At 43.1% G+C, this 27,528-nt stretch overlaps 1 long non-coding RNA gene across 2 annotated transcripts in view; it reads left to right on the forward strand.

Annotated features, from left to right (window-relative positions):
- The first annotated feature begins 1,497 nt into the window (after positions 1-1,497).
- Positions 1,498-27,528, forward strand: part of LOC141414872 (uncharacterized) — a 32,216-nt gene continuing 6,185 nt past the window's right edge. For both annotated transcript variants that reach the window (XR_012439826.1, XR_012439827.1), the window contains exons 1-3: positions 1,498-1,823; positions 8,049-8,155; positions 10,291-10,545. This is a non-coding gene — a long non-coding RNA (uncharacterized lncRNA). The remainder of the gene's footprint in view (positions 1,824-8,048; positions 8,156-10,290; positions 10,546-27,528) is intronic.

The raw sequence follows: 27,528 nt of genomic DNA on the forward strand, positions 1-27,528 counted from the left end.
TGCCCCATTTACTTCCTGGCAGAGCATTGCCTTTCCACATACCTCCCATCACTGACACCCCTGCCTCAGCCCTTGTAAAATATTTGCTCAGGACACCACAGCTGAGTTCTCCTTTAGCCTATGCCAAAGCTAGAGATTCCAGCAGAATACTTGTGAAAAAAAAGAAGAAAAACAAAACAAAACATGCTTTTACTTCTTTACAATTATATTGCCTTTCGCTGATTCATGCATCATGTTTAATTGCATTGCTAATAACTCTATGACAATCTTGAGTAGTAGTGGATGTATAGTTGCATCCTTTTCTGTGCCTCTTTCAGAGGAAATGACTCCAGTGTTTCCTGACTAAGATAGTTTTTATGGGACTAATATTAATAAGAGCTTAACTATCTATCTTCCTATCTATCTATCTGTCTGTCTGTCTATCTATCTACTTACCTACCTATTTAACTACCTATCTTCTCATCCATTCACATACATATGTACATAAATACATTTTGAGAATTTATCTTTCAATTTCTATTTGCTTGAAATTTCCTATTTTGAAATTAGGAATGGGCCTTAAATTTTGTCAAATATCCATTCAGTATCTATGGATACTGATTTTTCCTTAAATTTGTTTTTAATGTGTATGATATTAATTAGTGTTGAACCAACCTTATATTCATGGAACAAATCCCACTTGGTCAGAGTGATGTTTGGTGACTCATTCACTGGTCAGGAGTAGATGCTGGTTGCTGAGTATGTATGTAGACCAACCTGTGATTTGTGACATTTAAGTATTGACGCATATGAGTTGTTACTCCGTCACTTTTTTTTCCGACAGGTTCTTACTATATAGCTCAGGCTATCCTTGAAATCAGGATCATCCAAACTAAGCCTCCAAAATGCAGGGATTATAGGCTTGTGACACCATGCCTGACCTCTTCTTAATTTTTTATTATAATAAAGCAGATGTACCAAAATTTACCAACTTAACTATTTCATGTGAACAGTTCGGTGCTATTGAATGTTATAATTGAATTTATAATTCTTGGGAGGTGATAATGGAGGTGTCCAGGGGCCCTTCCTTCTGTCTCACTGCAACATCGATCCAATTCACTCACGGATTTGGATTTAAGTTCTTCTTCTCCATTGCACACAAGTCTCCACCAACCACACCTGAGCCTGAAATGCGGGCATCACGTCAGTGCCTAGCTGTAGTCCTTTCCTAACTCACATCGCGGAGCCCTGCTCCTTGCGACAGCCAAGGTGCCACCTTGGGGAAGCAGCGGTCCTCGGATCTCCTACCTGGGAGTAAGCCGCCAAGTTCAAGTTGAGGAGCAAAGCCTGGGGTGCGGGCGGAGGACGCGCAGCCGCCGCGCAAGTGACCTCCGGGCCCCGCCCCCGACGCCGCGCCCGCCCGCGCAGCCCCGCGGCGTGACGTTGCCCGCCCGCAGCCACACGTGCGGCCGCGTCGTGCGTCCTCGGGGTCCGCGCCGGGGGGTCGGGGAACCGGGGGGTCGGGGAACCGGGGTGCCGGGGCGCGGCCCCATCCCTCCAGGCTCCCGACTCCGAGGCGTCGGTTTGGGGTCTCAACGGCCGCGGTGGCGCATGCACAGAAGCCGTTTTCCACGAACCTTGGCGGGACATCCGCGGCTCGCGCTGCTGCCATCAGCCCCGGCCGGGCGCACCGCACGGAGCGCGTCTGCAGGCCGCCCGCGGGGGACAGCGGGATCCGCCGGCTGTTGGGTTCGGGGCGCTTCCTGTTGGACGCGCCGCGCCCGCGGCCGAGAGCTGAAAACGGTCCCAGCGAATGGAAGGCGACGGGGGCAGCCCACATACAGGTCTTGATACATTTTTCTTCCTGTAGATTGAATTCAGGGCCTCACAAATGCTGGGCAAACACTCTGTCACTGAACTACATCTCCTGTGTTTTGATTCATTTTGTGTTAAATGTTGTATATAGGGTTAGATCAAGTTCCACATTTGTTCGTTTGCATGTGGATATCCAGTTTTCTCAGCATCATTTGTTGCTCCGTGAGTGATGCTGGTTCCCGCAAGTGTTAGGTGTTGCTCACCCAGGAGTGTTCATGCAGTGCCAGTGCATCTCAGTCCCTAAAAATGTCCCTCACCTCCTGCATAACATTATGCAGTTGCTAATCGCTTGACCACCTTCTAAGTACAGATGGGTTTATCTTCTATCTTCCCAGACCTCAAGACTCAGATAGGTAGTGGTCAAGTTAAACTAGGTTTGAAGTTAATTTCGTATGTTTTTGTAAAGAAAGAATCCCATTATAAATTGGTTATCATATTTGTCTTGATATAATCCGTGATATTTGGTTTCTAGGGCCCTTGAAATTAGAAAAATGTTGGGCTGGTGGTTTGGCTCACGTGGTTGCATGGCTACCTAGTAAGGGCAAGTCCTGAGTACCACACACACACACAAAAACCGGATAGAAAAATATGTCAAGTAGAAAATTTCCTTTGGGTGGGGATTACAATGTTGGGTTGAATCACTTGAATCTATTGTGTTTATAGGTAAAAAAATAAGCACCTGCGTCTTCATGTGGCTCAATCTAATATATTTGAAACATCCAGAGGTCTCTGAATAATTGTACAGGTCTCATATCCACGTCCAGGCTTCTGCTCTGATTTTATTAATTTCTTTTCTTTCTTTTGGTTAGTTTGGTTGAGGGATTATCAATCTTGTTGGTTCAAAGAACCAACTCTTTGTTTCATTGATCTGTTGTGTTACTCTTTTAGTCTCCATTTCATTGCACCCTCATATTTATTACTTCTTCCACCTACTGATTTGGGGTTTGGCTTGTCTTGTTCTGGTATGACCTTAAGGTACATCATTTGGTTATTTACTTCAGATCTTCCTGGTGTGTAATATAGGCACTCAGCTATAATCTTCCCCATTGGAACTGCCTTTTTTGTATCCTACATGTTCTTAGATATTATGTTTTCATTTTCATTTTATTTTAGGAATTAAAATTTTTTTTCTTCTGAATCCTTCAGTGCCCTACTCATAATTTAAAAGTGTTCTGTTCAAGCTCCATGTGTTTATATAGTTTCACTAGTTTCTCTTGCTATTGACTTCTAATTTTCTTCCACTATGGTGTGATAAGACACAAGAAATTATTTCAGTTGTTTTGAATTTGCCAAGACTTGTTTTATGGCCTAAAAAGCGATCTATTTTGGAAAAAGTTCCATGGGCTGCTGAGAAGAATGTGTATTCTGCAGCTATTGAATGGAATATTCTGTAGCTATCTGTTAAGTCCATTTGAGCTATGTTGTAGTTAAGTCTGAAATTCCTTTTTGTTTGGATCATCTATTGATGAGATTGGGGTGTTGAAGTCACTGATATCAATGTGTCTGTATTTATCCATATTCCATCTGGCCCTTGGTATTTCTCCATCCACTATATTTGCCTAAAAGAGGGGCCTCCTCCACAATAATCATACTCCAATTAATTTAGGAAAAAAAGGAACTAGAATACTTACTGGATAAACTAGGAGTTTAAAAATTATCGAAGCTAAACGCAGGTGGCTCATGCCTGTAATCCTAGCTACTCAGAAGGCAGAGATCAGGATCATGGTTCAAAGCTAGCCCAGGCAAATAGTTTGCAAGCCCCTATTTCAAGAAAACTCATCACACAAAAAAAAGGGCTGGTGGAGTGGTTCAAGGTGTGGGCCCTGAGTTCAAGCCCCAGTAACGAAAAAAAAAAAATTAAAGCTAGAGGCAATAATAATTATGTAATGAAAATCAGGGGAATGGGGTGAGGAAAAGGAGAGAATATAGATAGAAAAGGGAGGAAATGGGATGAAGCTATAAAAAATAGTAATGAGGGAGCACACAGAGAAAACCAAAACAATAACAACAGGCCATAAACATCAGTAAAGGGAACCAAACCACCAGTCAACATTTTTTCCCTGGGGAGGAGACGGGACAGAGCCCTGTCCTGCTTTTGCTCCTGCTGGGTTCAATTCTTGCACAGGAGATATCCTCAAATTGCTTCCACCAACTGAGCCTGAGGACTCCACTTACCCTGTTGGACGCCTCCTCACATCAGAGGTGTGCCGCCTGTGTGGGTTTGAGGTGAGAAACTCCTGAGAAGTGACTGCTTTCCTTCAATCTCTTCAGCCCTCTGGACGCATACAATATAGTCATAACTGGGTCGTTAAGGCATAAGGTTCTGATTGATCCTGTGTGCCCTGTTTTCACAGCTCTCTATCCTAAAACCCCTGCTCATATTTACACATGGTTTGTCCCTTTTGTACCAGCGTTCAGGCTGTATCTCTGCTGTTGTTTTTGCCCTCATCTCTACAGCATGGTTTATGCCTTGCATTTCCCATTCAAGTAGAAATGTTGTGAATCTGAGTCCATGTCACAACCAGTTTCCTGGGTCAGTGGAGGGGGGAGGCCTTTGGGGCTTAGAGATATAAAACCACAGGATCTTCTCTCCCTGGCTGAGAAATTTGATTGTAAGGCCCTCCGTGGCACCTGTGAGTAAGGTAGGAAATGCAGGGGTCACTTCTCCAATATCTGATTCCTGCATGGTGTGCAGATTTCTTGTTTTAAACTCTATTTTTGCAGAGTGCCAGCCTGTGAGCCTGGAGTTTCCCAAGGCATTTGTTTGACCTTTTGCTTGCAGCCCTGCCAGGGGAAGATTCTCCCGCTTTCGTACCATTTGCTTAGTGCTCTGTGTTAGGTCCATTGTTTCTTTCATAAATGTAACATTCAGTATTTCTGAATTTCACTTGGTCTCTATGTGTCAACTGTTTTTTGTTGCCTTCCCATGACCTCCACACCACCCACCTTTCCCACACCACTCACCTTTTCCTGTAGGCAGGCAGTTTATGCTTTGTCTTAGGTTCATCTAGGTCATAGTTTTCTAAAGCTGAAAAGAGGTTTGGATATCCAAATGTGTGTATCAAAATCTGATAATTGTTCTTAATTGTTCCCGCTGACAATAATCCAATAAATGATCAAACTCCCAACTCCTCAATATAAAAAAAACTTTCAGACTCTCCAGAGAACCTTGGTTAATTAAAACTTAGACCACATTAAAGATTAGTGTAGAGTGTAGTTCTTAGTTCTGGTTTTTTCCTCCTGTGGTGTAGAGAAGAAAACTAAAACTACATGTTTGAATGTACTGGCTAGTTTTTGTAATGCTCTCTGAAAAAGCTCAGCAAGAACAGTCCCCTGGAGGATGGGTTCCATGTAATTCAGAGTCTTCTGCTCTTGACTCTGATTTGACAAGTTGGCATTTCTATAGCGAAGTAATTATAAGCCATATTAAGTAGAGAGTTTCTCCTTCTCTCTTTTTTCTCTTCTAATCCCCCTCTCTGACTCTCTCTTTCTCTGACTCTCTCTCTCTCTTTGCTCCTAGGGTTTGTCCTCAGAGCTTTGCACATGCTGGACAGGCATTATACCACTTGAACCTCACCTCACATCTCTTGTTCTGGCTATTTATTTTGGACATAAGGTCTTTGTTTTTTTCCCAGGCCTGCCTGGACCATGATCTTTCTATTTCACTGTTCCCACCATAGTTGTGATGACAGGTGTGAACCACTGTGCCCAGATTTTTCTGGTTGATATGGGATCTCACAAACTCTTTTACCTGGACTGGCCAGGAACCACTATCTTCCCCATAGGTGGCATGACAGGCATGCACCACAATGCCAGGTATTTATAGGGATGAAGTCTTGTGAACTTTTTGCCCAGGGTGGCCTTGAAATATGATCCTCTGATCTTGGCCTGCCAAGTAGCTGGAATTACAGGTATAGGTCACCGATGCCTGGCTTGAGAGTTTTCTTTCTTTTCTCAGCCAAATTGAAAAAGGAACAAATTCCTATCTTTTCCCAGGAGCTTCAGTAGATTGTTATTGCACACACTTGATAGTCTAAGTCACATTGCAGTGATTCCTCTTCTCTTTGTGAAGGTGGTCAAAGCGGAGTGACCCAACTTGCCCCAAATGGTGTGGACCTTGGGAGGTCTCCCTTCTAGGGCCCTAGTCTCCCTTCTAGGGCCTGGGGCTCCAGCCTGGTGTGACATCTTCTGGGGCTGTGAGGTTCATTAGTTTTCAGCCTCCACAATTGTGTTTTGATAACTCTCCTTTCCATTTGCTAAATAGTTCAAACAGTTCTTCCCAGAACTCTTGCCCTGGAACCCTCAGAACATCTCTCATCCATTTCCCAGGGCCATTCCTGTGTCTGAGAACTCTCTTGGCCTCCCAGTTCACCAAGCCAAACTCATTCAGTTTCCTTGCCAGGTCTTCTGTGCAAACAAGTCAAGGATAACCAATGGCACAGCTAGGGTGCGAATATTTCTCACATTCACCCTGTCTTTGTTCTTGTAAACGATTGTGTAGTCTCCCTACTCATAAGTACTTCCTTACTTTGTCCTTGCAACTTGTGAAGCATTTTGTGTACACATTATAGTTTAAACATTCTTTTCATGAACATTATGCCACCTGTGAACAAGCCCTATTATTTTTATTTCATATAATTATAAACAGAGACTGGGGTTCAGAGAAGTTCAGTGATAAGCTGCATGTCCCACACTTATGTCCTCTAAGTGTCATCCCTGATGGGCAGCTGTAATATCTCTTGCCTTTTTTTCTGGTTAACTGTCCTAAACTTGAACTGAGAGCCTCATGCTTGCTAGGTAAGTGCTCCATCACTTGAGCCATGCCACAAGCCCCAGAAGTAGCTCTTGGAAACAGAGAACCTTAAACATTCTCAGGCCTACTAAATCCACCTAGACCTCCTGAGTCAGAAATTCTGAAGTGGAGCCCAGCAGTCCAGGCTGTAACAAGCCTTCCCTGTCATCTTGAAGCACTCCACTGTGAGAACCAGTCATGCATGGGACAGAGACCCAGGAATTTGTTAACTTAAAATAATTAAATCGAAATGCGGATGTACTGTCATACATTTAGACTTTTCTCCGAGATCCTCCTTAATTCTTCACTTCTTCTTTCATCATAAAAACAGACTTAATCACAGGTCAATGGTCATTTGTAAATAAACACATGTTACCTTTCTGTCACAACAACAAGAAAAGCCTTATTTTGGCTCACAGTTTCTGGAGGTTCTAGTTTGGGATTGATTGGCACTATTGTTTTGGGCCTTTGATAAGGTAGCATGTCATAACAGGGGTTTGGAGTGGAACAAAAGTGCTCACTTCATGTCTAGAAAGCAAAAGAAGAGGGGTCCTTAGTCCTCTTCAAGGGTATGCTCCCAATGATCTGCAAATCTCCCATTAGGCCACAGCTCTTTTTTTTTTTTTTCATTTTTCTTTTATTATTCATATGTGCATACAAGGCTTGGTTTATTTCTCCCCCCTGCCCCCACCCCCTCCCTTACCACCCACTCCACCCCCTCCCGCTCCCCCCCCTCAATACCCAGCAGAAACTATTTTGCCCTTATCTCTAATTTTGTTGTAGAGAGAGTATAAGCAATAATAGGAAGGAACAAGGGGTTTTGCTGGTTGAGGTAAGGATAGCTATACAGGGCATTGACTCACATTGATTTCCTGTGCGTGGGTGTTACCTTCTAGGTTAGTTCTTTTTAATCTAACCTTTTCTCTAGTTCCTGGTCCCCTTTTCCTATTGGCCTCAGTTGCTTTAAGGTATCTGCTTTAGTTTCTCTGTATTAAGGGCAACAAATGCTACCTAGTTTTTTAGGTGTCTTACCTATCCTCACCCCTCCCTTGTGTGCTCTAGCTTTTATCATGTGCTCATTGTCCAATCCCCTTGTTGTGTTTGCCCTTGATCTAATGTCCACATATGAGGGAGAACATACGATTTTTGGTCTTTTGAGCCAGAGAAAATGTGGTATCTATACACAATGGAATTTTATGCAGCCATGAAGAAGAACGAAATGTTATCATTCGCTGGTAAATGGATGGAATTGGAGAACATCATTCTGAGTGAGGCCACAGCTCTTAAAGGTTCCCATACCTTCCTATAGCACCACCTTAGGGATCAAGACTTTTAACACCTGGGCTTTGGGGGACATTCAAGATCCAAAGTATAGCAACATGTTTCTCCTTTGTCTTTGTAGATGACATTTCAGAGGAGAAGTGGGTTAAGGAATCCTCTGTTTTCAACAGCAATTTAAGAAAACAATTGAGTACTGAAGATAAACACCTCAAGAAACAGTTAATCCAGGTAACAATCCTTTTGGCACAAACCCAGTAAGATCCTCAAGTACAGATGACTCCAGAATGTCTTTTGCCTTTCCTGCTATTTTACCTGAGCACAGGTTAGCACACCTTTAATTCTCCTGCAATAGTATATAGTCTGAACTAAAGAATTTGACTGAAGCGAGCTACAGCAATTTGATCATCTTTCTGTGAAGATGCTACTTTTTCCCTTTTTTCTGTACTGAGGTTTGGTCTCAGGACTTCACTCATGCTACATAGGTGTTCTCCCTCTTGAACCAAGTCTCTCCCCAATGATGCTGCTTTTCTGTTGACGGGGTCATTCTGAACATGGGGATGAGTTCCTCTACTTCTGGGTACTGAGGCTCTCTAACAAGCAGGAGGGATTAAATGGCAAGCGCTAACGTAGTTCCTGATGTGTGACATCTTCCTCCTTGTTGGACTACCTGAGCTGTGCCTGTTCAGAGTGGCTAGAAACTGGCCCATGCTGGTACAAAGTCCTGTGCACCCTCCACATCAGCACTCTGTGTCAAGGGGATAACCGGTTGTAACTCCCTACTTTTCAGAAATTAAATGCTGAATTATTCCTACAGAGACCTTAGAACCATTTATCTGCTGCTGCTTGACAGCACAGATGAAGGTTTTGGACATGTCCCTCTTTTCTCCCCATAAACCAAGAAAGCCCTCAACCAGCACTTTATTCTCTTTGTCACCAGCTCTACTCAGATCTCTCTACACTAAACCAGCTGACTCTTGTCATTGTACCTTTGTGTCCCATTTCCCCAAGGCCACCTTCTTCTTGGGGCACATTACAAATGGAGTGACAGAAGCTCTAGGAGTCCCTTATATCACCTACATCTCTTTTTTTTTTAAATTTATTATTCATATGTGCATACAAGGCTTGGGTCATTTCTCCCCCCTGCCCCCACCCCCTCCCTTACCACCCACTCCGCCCCCTCCCTCTCCCCCCCACCCCCTCAATACCCAGCAGAATCTATTTTGCCCTTATTTCTAATTTTGTTGTAGAGAGAGTATAAGCAATAATAGGAAGGAACAAGGGGTTTTGCTGGTTAAGATAAGGATAGCTATACAGGGCATTGACTCACATTAATTTCCTCTTTTTGAAATCTAGCTAAGATGGCCTAAACTCCCAAGTCTATGCTCAGTGCCATTCCAAAGCCAACCTCAGGATTTCTGTGAGAACTTGGAATCACCTCTGGCATATGTGAGCCTCTGCTTGACACAATTACGAACCAATCAAACTTAACTGTGTTAGTCGATTTTTGTTGCTGTGTAAAATACTTAAGAGAAACAATCTCAAGAAGCAAGATTTACTTTGGCTCATGGTTTCAGTCCATGGTCCGTTGGCTGCCTTGTTTCTGGGCCATGGTGAGGCACACAGCATGGCAGAGGACCGGAGAGAAACAAAGTTGCTCACCTCATGGCACCAGGAGTAGAGAGCTGGAGAATGCCTGGCTGCCTTGTTTTTCCATGTTTACTCCGTCCAGGCCCACAGCCTAAGATGGTGCTGCTCACATTCCAAAAGAGTCTTTCCCCCTCAATTACTGTCCCACATGGTAATTATCTCTGGAATTGTCCTCTCAGACATACCTAGAGGTGTGCTTTACTCATCTCCCAATCCAGTCAAGTTGACAGTCAAGATTAAACTGCACAACTACACCCATACATGGATTGTATGTACAGTGGAATTTCCTGAAGCTGATGGTGCACGGAGGAGGGAGCAGCAGAGAAGAGCTTTGATGTTGTACTTTTTTTTTTTCTGTTTGGCATTGCTGGGGATTAAACACAGATCTTACTGCATGTTAGGCATGTGGTGAACCACTGAGCTACACCACAGGCTCCCACCTCCATTGTTCCCAAAAGTCTTTGCATTAGGACTTTTCACTCTATAGGGTCTCCTCTCACCATGGGAACTCTCTTCTGCTCTTCTCAACTCCTACAAACTGTGGTTTGTTGAACCTTCTTTTTGGCTGTGTTTCTGCTTGCCAGCCCACACCTCAGCATCTCACCTATCAGTGGACAGGTTATGAATCTATTACCCTGAAAAGAGCTGGCTCCTTCCCCAATAGGACTTCTGTGATCAGTGACTAACACTAGTGTTTTCATTCCTGCTCTGCACAGAACCACGAGACTGTCCTCGCATGTGGTCCTTGTTGCGGGTCATCCAGCAGGGATGCACATGGGGTCGCTGCTCTGTCTACCCTGCCCTGGGTCTTTTCATTTGGATGTCTGAAGCAAGAGTCCGCTGTGCAGGGTGATGCTGCAGTTCCTGCAGAAGAACATCGTCATCGCTGCCATTATGATGACGGCAATCCTTGTGATCATGGTGCTAGTGCTGCTCCTGTTCTCTGCGTACACGAGGAGGAAACAGCTATTGTGAGTGGCTCTTTGCATTCTCCTTCCTTCCAAGAACTTGTAGATGTTTGAACCAGTGTTGCCCCTGGAGCTTCCTACAGATCCCAAATTTACGAGGAGGGCACAGGGATCTCTTAAGTGTGATTGTGTTTCATCATCACCCAGTGTGCTCCTTTTCATCTGAGCATATGGTTTCAGGCACTGCCTGGTGATTCTGTTGCACAACCAGCTTTGGGGATCCCTGGCCTGGGATAAGATGAGAGCAGGGCTGAAATTCAGTTGGGTGTTAGCATACAGAAGTATGGCCCTACTGATTGGTAAACAGCTACTTCCTAGAATATGCCATGCACTTCCCCGTGATGCTGTATGTGAAGGGCTAGTGCCTGGCCCAGCAGAGGCCATGAGAGGCAAGAGTGCAAGAGTGGTCACGTTGTTTCCTGCTTGAGTAGTCAGGATGGTTTTAGCAGGAGAAGTAAATGTGGTTATTGATAATGTAATGAAAGAAGGTTGTTTATGATGGTGTGAGCAGAGTTAGGGAAACCATCAAAGACACCCTAGAACAAGTAGAATGCCATGCTGTTATTAGTGGTGGAGCAGTAGCAAAGAGCAAGGGGGAGCAGGGAATTAGGTCATTGATAGAGCACTTGCCTAGCATGTTTTTTGTTCTGGAATCAATACCCTTCACTAAATACAGAAAGAAGGTAAAGAGAAGTCAAACTCAAGGAAAGTGTGAGAGAACTTCTGACAGGATGTACCCATCAGGGAAGGAGTATAGGCAAGTTGTAACAACCCAACAGGAAGAGATCAGCAGAATCAACAACCTGGCTGTCCTCCTTTTCAATCTCTTACACGTGGCTTTTTTCAGTGGGGTACTGGGGGATTGAATTCAGGGCCTTGTTCTTTCTAGGTAGGTACTCTACCATCTGAGGTAGAGCCTTTTGATGAACCTGTTTCTGTCATTGTGGCTCCCTTTGGTGAACACTTACATGGGCATAAATATCCTCACGCTTTACACACTGGGAGATGCCTGTCTCCATTTTCCTCCCTAGACCTCCTTGGCACCAATATTCCAATTCTGTTCTTTCCAGTTCCTATCTTCTCACCAACCCACAATGCACTGGTCACAAATTAGAGTAGAACAGTGGTTCTCTGGATTAAACTGTGATGTCTAGAGACATTTTTCATTGTTACACTGTGTGTGGGTGTGTTCTGGCAAAATGCAATGAGGCCAAGGATGCTATTGCAGTTTATAATTCACAGGACAAGTGTTTCCCCAACCCCAGGAGGGGATTATAAAGATTTATGCAGCTAATAGTGTCAGTAGTGCTGAGGCTGGGACCCTGGTGTGAATCTGTACCCTAACAGCCACACTGACATGTCCCCTCATCACTGTCACCCAAGGCTCTCCTGAGCATGCCTGTTTCATAACTGCTGTCTATTTCATGTGGGGCCTGCATGTTTATTAAATTCACTTGCAACCCAGAAATGTGCATTTTCTTCCTCTGGTAACTGATCAGAAGTAATTCTCCAGGAAGTCTTGATGTGGATGACGACAATGCAGTGAAACATTTAGAGCAGCCACTAGGGGGTCTTAGCCACCTGCTGATGTGGGCGCTTTGACCTATGGGACTGCTAAGCCTGTTCTTATATACAGCCATCTGTTCTTAAGGATGGGCATCAGTCTGAGACAGGAGTTGTTGGGTGACTTTGTTGTATGAACATCACAGAGTGTATGAACACAAGTCATGTTAGATGTGAATTCAATAGGTGATACTCTTAGGGAATACTGTCAGATATCACAGTCCATACGTCATGGAGCAGTGTGTGACTATACATCATGCACAGTGTTTGTGGACTGCCATGTGATTTAGTGCATCAGATAATCCCCAATTCATGGTCAGGGAACGCTGGGTGGGAATGGAGTGAGAGAGGCTGCAAGAGGAGAAGGAATGAGGGTCAAGGGGGCAAATAAGTGGGGAGAGGGGAGGAGGGAGTGGGAGATGGAGTGGGGGAGGAGGAAAGAAGACCTGGATGGGGAGGGTGGAGGAATGGGATGAAGGGAAAGTGGAGGATGAGTGAAGTGGTAGGGTTGGAGAGGATTTGAACAGAAGAGGGGCTTGGGAGAAGGAAGATGGGGGACAAGGCATACAGGAAGGCAAGGAGTGACACTGGAGGAGTATGGGAAGAATAACCAGGTGGGGAATGGGTGACATCTTGGATACTGGGTAGGGCACAGCCCATTCCCTGGATGGCACCAGAAGCATCAGCAAAAGCTGTTATTTATTGATTTCTGGTCCCTACTGGAGCAAGCATTTATAAGGTGCCCCTTGATCCAGGAACAATGTGTGGTGGGCAAGTTTATCTCAATGTGCCCACCCTCCTGGAGTTGTGTGGTGGAGTCTGACCTTCCTGGGCCTCCCCTTGGGCTCTGTGCTCTAGTTCTTTCCTATTGAGGTGAACATGGCCTTCCCAATTTCACAGAGAGTAGAGGGGAAGGTGCCCATCTGTCCACCCACAGTCTCTGAGAGCTTGGCCAGGGCAGGTGCACCAAGAGAGGACAGGTGGTAACTGGGGTGTAACCATTCCCACTGGATGTCTGCCCACCTCAGATGCTGTTCTCAGGGAGGGTCCCTGTGGAGTGGAGCCCAAGTGACTCTGGTACTGGTCCTTCCGTGGCCTGCTCTGAGCCTCAGCTTCCTCATCTTGGCAAATGGGGTAATAATTCACCCCCTTTGCAGGACTGTTAGGTGGTTCTTTCAGCAACAAACATTTATAGAGCACTTACTGCATGAAAGGCACTGTGCTGGTATTTTCTGGAGCACCCAAGGAAGCTGGTAGAACAGTCTTCAGTAGGTGCTGGGTCTTAAGCTTGGGATGAGAGGTGTCAGGAGGTGCTGTGCATACAGCAGGAACACCAAAAATACTAGATTCTCCAGTAGGCTCTTAACAGGTTGCACTTGCACCCTCACCCTACTCCTTCTAACCTTTTGGGCTCTTCCCCTGACAGGCAGCTCACCCTCAATGTGGTGAACTTGTGAGGCTCTGCTGCCTTTAGCCTTTGCTGTGTCTCAGTGCTCACCTTGCCTGTGAGCCTCTGAGAGTCTGCAGGAGATGTCTTTCATGTGCTTTTCCTGCACCAAAGAGGGGGCTCCTTCTGCCTTGTCTTTCTGACATTCCCTTGGTGGGTGGCCTATCTGCCTTATCCCTAGATTGGTGAGGTAGCCACCGGGCAGCAATGGGGATTTGAGGTTCAAGCCCTATGGAGGCTCTGTATTCCTGTTGAGCAAGCTTTACCACTTCTTAGCTGTGAAATCTCAAGCTTTGGTTTCCTCTTGGCATCAGTTTTTATGTCTATAAAATGGAACAAGCCTACTTGGTAGGCTTCAAGTGCTGGTCCTTCCTACGGTGTTCAGAGCAGGTCTGCAGTACCTAGAATAGTACCAGGCATGGAGTGGGAGCCTGCTCCGGTCAGCCAACATCTAATAGTGCTCCATATCAAGAAAGAAGTTGATTTTTCAGCCCTTATTTTCATTATTTCTCTCCTTCTGCTTGTTTGGGGATTTGCTTGTTCTTGTTTTTCTAGGAGTTTGAGCTGTAGCATTAGATCATTGATTTGAGATCTTTCTGACCTTTTAATATATGCACTCATGGCAATAAACTTTCCTCTTAGGACAGCCTTTGCTGTGTCCCATAGGCTCCGGTAGGTCGTGTTTTCATTTTCATTAACTTCCAAGAACCTTTTAATTTCCTCTTTTATTTCATCAATGAAATGTGTTGTTCAGCTTCCAATTGTTTGCATGTTTTTTACTGCTATTTTTGTTGTTGATTTCTAGTTCTAATGCACTGTGGTCAGATATAATGCATGGGATTATTTCTATTTTCTTACATTTGCTGAGACTTGCTTTGTGCCCTAAAATATGATCAATTTTGGAGAAGATTCCAAGAGCTGCTGAGAAGAATGTATATTGTGCAGCAGTTGGATGAAATATTCTGTAGATATCAGCTAGGCCCATTTGATCTATGGTGTGGTTTAGTTCTAGAATTTATTGATTTTTTTGTTTGGATGACCTATCTGTTGGTGATAGGTGTGTATTAAAGTCTCCCGCTACCACTGTGTTGGAGTCTATATATGTTTTTAAGTCCTTCAGAGTATGTTTGATGATGTTGGGGGCATATCAGTTGATAATTGTTATTTCCTTTTGGTATAGTTCCCCTTTTATTAGTATGGAGTGTCCTTCTTTATCCCATTTGATCTATGTACATTTGAATCTACTTTGTCTGAGATAAGTATTGCTACCCCTGCCTGTTTTCAGGGGCCATTGGCTAGGTAAATCTTCTTCCAGCCTTTCACTGTCAGCCAGTGCTTGTTTCTGTTGATGAGATGGGTCTCCTGTAAGCAACAGATTGTTGGATCTTCCTTTCTAACCCAGCTTTCCAATCAGTGTCTTTTGATGAGGGAATTAAGTCCGCTAATGTTCAGTGTTCATATTGATAGGTATGTGGTGATTCCTATTATTTAGTTGTCTGTTGTTTAAGGGTTTGATTGTGTGTAGCTGAATCAGTGTTACTCTCTACTTTCTTGCCTTTTCTTCTCCTGTGGTTTGGTACTGCCTGCCCTTTTATGGTTTTGTTTTCTTTTACTTTCTGTGTGCAGAATTCCTTGAAGAATCTTTTGTAGTGGTGGCTTGGTGGTCATATTGTTTCAGTTTCTGCTTATCGTGGAAGACTTTAATTGCTCCATCTATTTTTGAATGATAGTTTTGCTTGGTAGAGAATGCTAGGATTGAAGTTATTTTCATTCAGTGCCCAGAAGACCTCACTCCATGCTCTTCTTGCTTTTAAGGTTTCCATTGAGAAATCTGCTGTGATTTTGATGGGTTTACCTTTAATTGTTATTTGTTTTTTCTCTCTTACAGCCTTCAGTATTCTTTCTCTGTTTTCTGTGCTTGTTGTTTTAATGATAATATGTCGTGGGGTAGTTCTATTTTTTTCAAGTCTGTTCGGTATCCTGGAGGCTTCCTATACCTGAATGGGTATAGTTTTCTCTAGATTTGGGAAATTTTCTGTTGTTATTTTGTTGAATATATTATGAATTCCTTTTGTTTGCACCTGTTCTCCTTCTTCAATGCCCATAATTCTCAGGTTTGGTCTTTTGATGGAGTCAGTGAGTTCTTGCATATTCCTTTCACAGGTCTTGAGTTGTCTGACTAATAGTTCTTCAGTTTTTCCTTTAATTACCATTTCATCTTCAAGTTCTGAGATTCTTGTTCTAGTCTGCTGTAATGGCTTTCCTTTTGTTTTGTATTTCTCTTTTGTTCTTTTTCTGAGGTTTTCCATATCATGGGTCACTTCCTCTTTAATATTGTCAATTTTTTGTCCTTAATTCATTTATCTGTCTGTTTATGGTGTTCTCTGTTTCACTTTGGTGTTTATTTAGGGTTCCTATAATTTCACTTATTTGTTTTTGTGTTTTCTCATATTCTTTTTTTTTTTGTTGTCTTGGAAGTTCTTGAGTGCCTCCTGTACATTTTGGTTGACCATGTCTAGTAACATCCCTATGACATTCTCATTGATTACTTGCAGGATTTCTTCTTTCAGATTGTTTTTGTGGCCTTCGCTGGGTTCCTTGGTGTAGTATATCTTTGTATTGTTGGAGTGTGTACCTGGGTATCTGTTTTCTTCATTTCACTTTGAATCCTGTACTAATTTATGTTTGGCGGCGAATGATTTCCATCCCTTTTTCATCTTCCCATCATCTACTTGGTACAGTTTCTGTCCCTGGACTATGTGTCATTTTGTACTAGTTGAGTTATAATAGTAAAACTAACAAAACCAAGAAAGAAGAAGAAAAAAGAAAAGGAAAAAGAAAGAAAGAGAAAAAAATGGAGAACCAAAGAAATCAACAGGGAGAGATGGTGGATGATCAAACAAACAGTGAAAAAGACAGCCAAACCCTTGAAGAAAGGAAAAAAAACAAAAACAAAAACACCGGTTCAGGAACAGTAGAATTACAGTCTTAGTTGTTCTGCTGTGGCGGGCGGCAGGTGGCGGGTGGTGGGTGGGCAGGTGGGCAGGTGGGCAGCGGCCTAGGGGGCCTGCTGGATGGCGGCCTGGCGGGTCTACAGGGCTGAGGCCCGGTTGGGGGGGGGCAGATGGCAGATGGTGGTTTGGTGGGGCGGTGGCCTAGAGGGCCGATGGGCCTGGTGGATCTGTAGGGCGGCAGCCTGGTGGGCCTGTGGGGCCTTAATGCTGTCAGTGTTTTCAAGTGCAGGATCATTCACTTTACAGTAAATAGGCCTATATTGCTGAATGATGCTTTGCCTTCTTGCAGGGTACAGAGATAATGTGTCAATACATTGACACATTTGTGTGATGTTTAGGTAATGAGGAACAATGAGGTGGGGCAGGGATGGAGAGATGAGGAGAGGCTGTCAGTGAAAGGGTTTAGAGTAGGAGTCATTTAGGCAGAGACCTGACTAAAATGCAGGGTACTCAGAATAAAATGTCCAGGAATAGGGAACAGGAAGTGCAAACGCTCTGAGGTTGAACCATGCTCCCTCCACCCACCACACTTCAAGGGACCTGAGCAAGTAACCTAAGGGGGCCTAAACAGCTGGAGGAGAGTGAGTGAGTGAGTGAGTGAGGTCAAGAGGTCATGGCACATCATGCAGGACCTTGGAAACCTCTTTGAACTCTTATCCCAAATCAGATGAGAACACCAGAGGCCTTCAGGGAGAGTGGGATGTGACAGCACAAAGGGAGATCAAGGCCTTGTGCTTGGTGCTTAGTGTCCCCTCAACCCTCCTAGTGTTGGTCACCTTCACTCCCCCATTTTCAGAGTGGTCAGATGAGCTTAGCTCATTACCCTGGACCACCCTTCCACTCTCTAGTGGAAGGCAGATCTACTTTGTAGTAGATCTGTGGAGTCTGATTCCCTATGATGGCACCTGTCACCCTCCATGGCATGTTCAGTAAATCTAACTAATATAAGTGTGAGTTATCATGACCAAAATGGACTTTGCTAAATGATGAATACCTGTGCTGTGGTGTGCACACTGAGAGACCAGTATCCCTGGGAAGGAAGAGTCAGGAAACATGACTTCAGAGGGGATGTAAAGTGAGGACCAGGGGTGCAGAGAGAGGGAGATGGAAGCTGGAGTGGAGGCCAGATGTAGAGGATGTGTGGGCTGTGAGGGGCCAGTAGTACTTTCCATCTCCTGTGAGGAGCAGTCCAATCACTTCTTCCCTCTTTGGCAAGGTTGCCTCTCCCTCTGGGCCCTCACCCTGGCCACTAATTTGGGACTTTTGATGCTCAGGTTTTGTTCCATGGAGCATTAGACCTTGACAGCTCTGTGCACTACACAAAGCCAGAAAGTTCCTTCCACATAGGCCTTCTCAGAGCCTTTAATGAGTTCTCCCCAGCACTTGAAAGCACATTTGCCCACTTGGCCCTTTCTCCCTTTTAAGTTCATTTGGATTATAAGATCTGTCTGCAATATGGGATATCAGGTCCCATATCTTGTATGACATAATGCAGCTGTTACCCAAAGAGGACACTTGACTGGTGGAACTTCAGGCAGCTTTGTCCTGCTGAGGATCAAAGGTTTCCTCCTCCCCTCCAGCTTGTGTTGTGAGACCAAGGTTAGGGTTCTAAGACTGCCTATGGGCTGTTCAGGAGCCTGTCAGCTCTGGGAAGGACTAATGAAGACCTTGAAGATGTGAGCTCAAGAAGAGGCAGTAGGGGACTAGTCAAGGGAGAAGGTGAGGGCTTGTAGGTGAACAGGTTAACAGTGGGCCAGGAGTCAGGGCCCCTGAGACAAAGAGCTGCCTGAGTCTGCCCTCCAATGCCCCTTGGATTAGCCCAGGCATGATTGTGTGTGTGTGTGTGTGTGTGTGTGTGTGTGTGTGTGTGTGTGTGTGTGTGTGTTTGTTTGTGTGTGTGTGTTCTCCTGAGTGGGGCATGAGTCTGTAGGTCATGGCTCAGCCCAGTACATTTGATCTCTTGGCCCAATATTTCAAGTCACATTGCGAGGCTGTGGAAGGGCCCAGCTCTTCTGAGAGCTGCCTGCAGAGGAAGAACACCATGAAGACCTGCTCTAGTGTCTTTTCCCTTGCCTTTCTTCTGCCTCCTTCTGAACTCTTCCACAGGTGTCCTCAGCATCTCTGTTCATGGGGACCCTGGGGAACATGGCCCCTGTGTTTTACCAATGAGAAGGGCCAAGGAGGGAGGTGGATGCAGAATCTGGGCAGGGCAGTAGTTGTTATTGCTATTGTCACTATGGTTGCCATTCACAATGGGACAGGATTAGTGGTACAAAGCTGAGATGCACAGGCAAGCCCCTGCCTCTGGCATTAGCCTTGGATCTGAGATGCCAATTTCAGTTGTGGTCCTGGACTGGCTCTCAAAGGACAGTCTCCCCAACCTTCTCTTCTGCCCTAACCTGATTTCTGCTACCAAGGCTATATCTGTGGCTTCTTTGGGGTGGAGCTTCTCAAACTGTGTTTCCTGCCACAGCTTCCTGCCCCAGAGACCAGTTTTACTACTCAACCTTCCCCACAGTCCCCCGATAAGCCCCCACCTTGCTGCTTTGTCCTGTTGGTGCAGTTCCAGGAGGCTTCCAGGAAGGGCTGACTAGAGTTGGGAAGATGGAGCAAAGGGAGAAGAGGTACACCAAGTGCGGGCACCGTGTATATAAAAGAATGGAAGTGAATTTGAAGGAAGGCAAGTAACACAGCCCAATAAGAGCAGAGGGCAGAGCAGTTTAGATTCAATGAGGGAGGCACAGAGGGCCACAGCAGGTTCTCTAGCAGGGGAGGCCTTGAGGAAGAATTGCCTAGGAGTGGCTTCCTGATCCTAGAGCTTAATTAGCTCACATGGAAACTGACTGAGGTTCAGCCAACCACAAGTACCAAGTGAGTTATATCTGGATCTCAGTTTGTATTAATAGAAACACTTGGTGGAGATCAAAGTAGTGGTGGTTGATGCTGGCAGCACAAACCAATGTCAGTCCTGATATCTGGGTTGGGGGAGGGGTGGATGTGGCAGCATGTGTAGCTATAGCCAGAGTGACCAGGTAAGGGGCAAAGGGTAGGGACACAGGCAGGAGAGAGAGCAGGAAGAATCAGAGCAGGAGGTAAATCAAGACTTTGCTAAGGAACAGAGAGATCTGTGAGGTCCAAGCAGGAAGGAAGGGTCATGGTGTCATCACTTGGGGAACCCAGCATTGAGGAGGGCACCACTACCTGCTGACTGTGGTATCAATGCTGAGGAGCAGCTGAGGGAGGGTGGCACAGGCCTGGAAGTTGGAGGAGAGTTCGTGTGGGGGTCAGGGAACTGGATACAGCAGTGTAGATGGACCTTAATAACTTTTCCTGTTTCAGCTAATTTTTGTGCACAGTTTCATACTTGCAGGTCTTTTCCCCCTTATTAAAAAAAAGGAGATAAAATTTACACACACACATAAAATTTATATACCACCCTAGTGAAAAATTCAGCTTTGACAAATGTATACTTGATTACTAGACCTCCATCTAGATGGAGACTGTCAGCCCCAATCCCCTCTACCCCCTACTGACATGTTCTCCATCGTGCAGGTCAGATGGGACCTTGGTTCACAGCCCAAGGCTCTGGCTTGCTGTGTTCACTCAGCATGTGCCCTTTGAGAGGTCTCCAGATGACTACGTGCGTTCGTATTTAGTGTGAAGTAGGACTCTTTATAAGCAGTTGGTACCACACTGTACCTCTCCATCTGGTTAGAAATGTTTGGATTACTCCCAATTTTTTGCATATATGAATAGACTGTTAGAATGAAAGAGGCATGGAAGAGGTGTAAAGATGGCTTAAATGCCAGCACAGGGTTTATTGTTCAGGAAGGAGTCCCACGGCGGTGGTGGGGGAGTCCCCAACAAGAGAGCTGGAGCCCACAGCCACTTACAGACCTGGAGTAGATATAGGGGAGTGGTCTGGAAGGGAACCTCACTGAATGGGAAAATTCTTCCAGAGTGAAGTCAACATCGCTAGGGGAAGCTAGAGGAAATAAGTGGTGATTTAGGTAGATAAGTTGCTCAGGGAAGCTAGAGGAGATAAGTGGTAATTAGGTAGATAAGTTGCTCAGCTTGGATCCCTGGTGACCTGGTGGCTTGTCATTTCCTTCAGGCTAGATGTGGTCCTTACAGTGAGTGGTGGGGTGTCAGTAAGCTGACTGCAAGGGTGGGGGTCCAATCCTAACATGGCTTCTTTTTGTTCACCCTAACATTCTTGCCTTTTGACATATGTGTGTGTGTGTGTGTGTGTGTGTACATATATATATATATATATATATATATATATATATATATATGAATGAAAGGGAATGGGGTGCCAATGTTCCTGTATCTACTTCCTGCTGAATGGGGGTGTCAGGTTCTCTTAAGGGGAGGGAGTATCAGCAACCGTACCGGGCCTGTTGGAGGAACAGAATTGATTTGATCTGGTTAGTATCCTGGACAAAGGCCTGGAGTCTCTGGGAAACACCAGAAAGTGTTTGAAAAAGAAAGTCACAATGAGGAATAAAACAAAGGTCCCAGCAGAGGAAGGACCATGGCATCCACTTAGCCCATAAGGCACTGTTCCCAGCTGTTTGTTGTTGGAGATTGGCAGCACGTTCTCAAAGTCTCTTAGGCATCATGGACAATCCTGGACTAGGTGACATAAAAGCAGCATTTTTACTGTAGGAGCAGCATGTCTCTGAGTGGCGGCCTGTATAAAGGAATGTAGCCTTTGGGAGATAAAGTGAGACATGTAGTTAAATACAAATGAGCCAATGGTTGTCAGCATGAAGAGGAAAACCAAGGGATCTTGGGGTGTAGACATTGCCTACAGGTTTAAGTAGACAGAAGAACTGGGGGCAAGGCACACAAGTATGTATACTTAAACAGTCCCAGCCACAGTGAGACTGCGTTGGTCTCAGATTTTTGTTTTGGGAAGTTTCGGGAGTTTTTATCTGGCAAGTGCGGCATTCTGTGCAGAGTGTAATTGCTGGGGGTAGTTCAGAGCAAAGGACCATAGACAAATGGAGAGATGCTGTTTTTCTGTTTTTAGTTAATCTGTGGGCCCAAGAAGGGAGTCAGTGCTTTTCAGCAAAAGCAGTTTAAGTACCTGAGTGTTTAGGGAATTAGGATTTGTTGGCCAGTGATAAATACAGAAAGGGACAGATAACTGACAGCTACATCAAAGCTACTTGTTATTTAAGTCTAAAATTAGAAACAGCTTTATAAAGTAGAAAACAGAGTAAGTAAAAGTCAGAAGACCCCTGTCGGAGACAAGGCTCCCTTTGTGAGCCATTCTGTCTTGACCTTGCCCTGGAACATTTTGCGGTTGTTTGTCCCAACTTCTCCATCTCCAGCACAAGATGGCGCCGTCCCTGCTTCTCTTCTGGGAGTTTACCTTGCCGCCGGCGCGAACGGGCACCCTACAGCAGAACCAGCCAACCAGCCTGCACCTCCTCATACCCCTCACTCCCTCAGCACATAAATACCCCTGTGTGAACAATAAAATTTTGCAGCTTGATCAGAACTCCTGTCTTGCTGTCTCCTTCGTGTCTCTTGTCCCTTCATTCTTCCCCTTCTAGGTTCGCTACCCACGCTGATGTGTCCTGCAGGACGGGACAGACTCCCAGTTAAATAGTCTGTGTAGGGGAACCCATTTTAAAATAAATCCATGAGCATAGACAAGATGCATTAGGAGACAACAAGAATAGTCATTTTTGTCTTTATTTAATTAGAAGGCCTTGGCCAAAAATATGAATTTGCTTTCTAGGCTTGGATGTCTGATAGCCATGCATTAGGACACCTCTTTAAAAACCACTTGGCTTTAGTAAATTTGTAAGGCTTGGCACAATTGACTCCATCTGGATTGTGATAGCTTTCCTTCCTTGTCTCCAAACTGTCTGTCTGTGAACAGTCTCTTCTGAAGATTTTGCTAATTAGCCATTCTGGTTAATGAACATCCCTCATTGATCAGAATTTTCTGGGTTTTTTGGTCAGGTCCCATGCTGGAGGGGAAGCAACAGGCAGTTTAGGTGGAAGTCATTGCCGGTGAGATCCACTTGGCCAAAATATAAGCAAATTGAGAGGTTTAGAAAAGGTAGCCCTTAGGTTTGTGTACATTTTTAATCTCTCTTTCCTATGGATGATGTCCTGACATCTTAAAAATGCTCTAGAATGTCAACAGACAAGAGTTAAAAGTTTTACAAGGAGGATACAAAAAGCCAACAAAAGCAAATATCTAAAAGGCTGACTTAATTGAAGAATGGGCACTTAGAGTCATTTTGGGGATTTGCTTGCAAACACTCCAGAGAAGGACCCAGATTGTGAATGATAAGACTTAGAATAGCCATGGTTAAAATACTGAACAATAGTTTAGGAATTGTCAGAATATCTAGTTATTTTCGTTGTAGAGAACATTTTAGGAAAATAATTATGACTGGCAGCATTGTGTTAGGAATACATGGGCATAATACATCTGCTTGGTAAAGTTTTTATTTTTAAGCTTTGCATTTTAGAAGGCTTATATATTTGGGGAGGATAAATACATTACAAAGGAGCTGGCAACAATTAACATAGCTACATAGATATTAGATATACATTTTAATTTTAGCTTCTTTTTCCCTTTGAAGTAAAATTTGAAATTTTTGGCTAGTAAGATAATAGGTGTACAGCACTGACAAAAGTCAAAACCAAAACTTTACTCTCTTATAAGTTAGGGGTACAGTGCCTGTAATCCCAAGTAGTCTTATTTCCTAATGCACAAGTACATTTCAAATATACATTACTATTTATTTGGCTAAGACAAATATAGGCCAGGTTTTAAATAGGATTGCCCAAATGGCAGGGTTTTTCTTAATGTTATTGATTACAAACAGCAAAACTGCCAAAAGTTTTATTAACCGTTTTTTGTGCCAAAGGGATAAAAGAGAGCTTTAGTTGTACATATATTAAACTGACACACGTTTAACTCTGCAAATGTTTGTACAATATTTAGATAAGTCCAGACACGTAGATCTACATACTTTTAGTTACAAATCTCTGAGTACCAATGGTGCCAGAATTACCCAAAACAACAGCTGTTCTGTCATACAGATGTAAGGTGGTCATTTAGGAGATTTTTACATGAACAAATACTTAAATGACCTTTTTTTTAATTAAGGTTTAGTTTACTAAGTATTTAAAAGTTTGACAAGATCAAGAGAAAGCATGAGTAATTATTTTTTAAAAACCTTTTCTTATGACAGTTTTTTTACAGATCTTACTCAGAGCAGAACAATATTAAGATAGCCTTGTTATTTTCTGAACATAGATAATCAGGTTTGAGTTTGACATGACTCTTGAAAATCTTTCAGGCAAATATTAGTTTACAGTAAACTTACTTACACCTAAACTTTTGTAAGTTCCATCTATTATATACTTTTAAGACCTACTTAGAAACTTCACATGATGTTCTGAACCTTCTGATGGTTTATCCTTCTCCTTCTTCCTTTTGAAAAACCTTTCCTTACAAAATCCATTTTCATTTAACAGCACATTCTTTTTCCCTTTAACTTTTCCCCCAAAACATACCTACTGCCTTCCTATATTCTTTACAGATCCATTAAGAAAGACAATCAACTGTTTTTCTATACAATAAGTAACTTACAAAGACACAATTGCTAATAGATTTAATTATGAAAGAACTGAATGTAAATTATACTTATGACAAAGTGAAATAGATTAAAGTTACTGTCTGCAAGATAATGCCTATATTTTAGTGAGACCTGATTGACATAAACCTTGAAAAACTGGTTTTTCTTTCTTTTTTTTTTTTTTCATTTGGAACAATACAGTCTTTGTTAGAGGCAGAAGTGTCTTGCCAATTGTTTCCCTATGAGAATTAAGTCTAGGCAAGGGGCCTAATAAAAAATCTAAATGCCTTATCAAATCCATAGCAGAACTCAATAAGGCTGCCCTTTTGCCTTTTTGTTCATGCCGTAATCTGGAAAACAGGTTTCTCAATTGAGGTTCTCTGGAGAGAATGCCCTTTTATTCTTGCTGCTGCCACAATGCCCTATCCCAAGGGCAATGCTGGCTGCCTCTCCTTCTCCTGGGCTCAGGGAGAGACAAAAGTGAGTCTTCACAAAAGAGGAAACCCAGAAAGCTGGTCCTTTCAGAGCTCTCTGGAGTGTGTCAACCCCACAATGTGGTGTAGGAGTTGTCCTCAAAGAGAGCTGTGATACAGGGCCGTTGTTCTCCCAGGAAGCAAACAAAGATGGCAAGTCTGCTGCCTGAGAAACACTAGTTTGGAAAACAGTATTTGGGAATCTAGTCTCCACAAAGCCAGCCTTGATCACCCTTGGGGAAGGCCTCGGATGTACAAGGGAACCCAGTGAGGTGCAGGAACTGACCTGGTAAGATTACAATTCTTCAGATTGGTAAGAACCCAGGTTCAAATTCAGGCCCATCCCAGGAGGCAGAATGGGACACTGAACACCTCCCAGAGACCGCTAGTAACTGCCTTTTGGGGTGAAGCTGTGTCTCTCAGGTTCAGGGAGCAGGGTAGAAGTACTGTGCTATGTAAAAGCGTGTAAGACACCTTCAAGAGTTAACAGGGGTTTGAGCTTTTCCCAGGAAATAGTAACAACTGAGGTTATGGGATGGATAACAGAAAATTCAGTTCTAAAGGGGGAGAATCCCGAGAGAAGAGATGCATCATCCGCTATTCCGCAGGATAGCCCTCTGGGTATAACTTAAACATTTTTTCTTTTTTTTTTTTTGAGAGTGCACTCCAATTGTGTGTGTGTGCATGTGTAAATTTGTTTAAAGCACTGGACAAAATTTAATTTGCTCTTGGAATTTCAGCTCTTATCATGCATGTGTAAGTTGGCATTTTTTCCTGACATACTTAATTTATAAAACTTTTGTATGTATGTGTATATGTAAACATCTTCAAAATGATTCTTAAACTGCTGTTATAAGGTTAATATTATATTCAAGGTAACAAAAAACCGTGGTGTTTGTTTTAACTATCTCTATTACAAACCGCTTAAGCTTTTTATATTTGAATATGTAAACATCTTGAGGATGATTCTTATTATAAAGTAAATGTAAAAAATTATTACTCTGTTCTACTTCTACTTTTAAGAAAATGGGTTTTCAAACTTATTTCAATCAGGTCTCACTAGGATGCAGGCATTCAGGGATTGACACTCTGGCTCAGACCAGAGGAGAAGAAAAAAGGGGGAACCACAGCCTACAGCAGAAATCTTAAATTTGGAATAGTTAAAAATAACCTTAGTCTGTTTCATTCTGTCAGAAATAACATCTGGGATTAAATTCTCTCTTATAATACCTGGGTCTATAACAAATGGGCTTTCTATAAATTGGTTTTATATAAAAATGATTTTAAGGTTGTTTTCTTTCTGATGTTTTTCCATACAGTATAAGGTTTTAAGTTAAAAGGTTTTATGAATTTTTTTCTACAAGTAACATATATATATATATATAATATATATGTGTATATATATCATATATATGATATATATGTATATATATTTGTGTATATGTATCATATATATGATATATATGTATATATATGTCTATATATAGATATATATATGTCTATATATTTATGTATATATAGACATATATATAGTACTAAGGATATGGTTTTTAAAAATAAAAGGTTAAAAATACTTTTACAATAAGACGATAAAGATAAGGTCCCCCAGGGGATACAAAACAAATTGTCATAAAGGTACAAAGTAAGTTGTCATAAGAAGATGAAACTTATAAATGGTTATGAAAGTGATTGAGTTGACTAAAATCCAGTTACATTAAAGGTTTTGTAAGGTCAAAATTTAATGTACTGATGTTAAACTAAAACTTAATTTTCTAAGTTCATAACAACAAGACTATCTTTAAAATATTGTTCTTAATAACATTTACAAAAACTGTCTTAAAATGGTTTTTGTTTTGTCAAGATAACTCAAAAATTTTTGGTGCTAGAGGTTAATCCACAAATTTATCAAAACAACAAAAGTCTATTAAAACACAGAGGAGCAGGAGACAGGTGAGCACAGGGAATACTGCTGCACTGATATGAGGATTGAGACAAAGTTACTTATGTAAAGAAAAGAAAAAAAAACAAAGCCAAAGTACACCTTCCAGATAGGATAAAACAAATAAAAATTCAAAAGGGAGCACTACACTGGAGGTCAAAACTTCCAATTTTTATTGGAGTCAACAAAGTGGAGATGTTAGTCCTACTCCACACTTAGTCCCCATAAATATTTACCTGTGTTCTCTGGTAATTTTTCGTCAGGGTTTTAACTACTAAGGTAAATGAATCATGTTCATTTAAGAGTTAGTTTAAGTTGGGGTTAAAAATGAGGACAGCCATGTTAGGATCAGACCCCTTCCTCCCTTGCAGATGGCTTACTAGAAACTCCCCACCCAACCCCCAAAACTGACAAAGGGACAACTGTAACCTTTATTTCCCTGGATGGATGCCAAGGACAGTTGGGGAGACAGTGACCTAAATACAACTTATCTTTCTCGGTTGCCCGGCAACAGGATCCCTTAATGACCTTCCTGGTACTTTTCCACTAGCCTCCTGTATCTTTCCCAAGCTTGTGAATGCAATGGGCTCCAGCTCTCTTTCTGGGCTCCCCCTTCACAGAGCTCCTGCTTGAACAATAAACCCTGTGCTGGTGTTTGAGCTGTCTCTCTGCCTCTTCCATGCCTCTTATTTTCTAACAGTTCATGTAAAAGTTTCTAGATCACCTCATGGTTAAGCAACTGTTCTCTTGGGTAATTCTAATACAGTCAGTACCCTACATGTGTCTATGACTGGGCTATTTGGGTTTACTAAAACTGTTCTTCCCCCTGCAACTGATAAAAATCTAAGGTTTTTTCAAGAACAACAATTAAACTAATATGTATATATAACCTCTATAGAGCTATGAGGCTATTGCTTGTTCCTTATACTAAATA

This window comes from Castor canadensis, chromosome 12 (genome assembly GCF_047511655.1).
Source record: "Castor canadensis chromosome 12, mCasCan1.hap1v2, whole genome shotgun sequence".
NCBI lineage: Eukaryota > Metazoa > Chordata > Mammalia > Rodentia > Castoridae > Castor > Castor canadensis.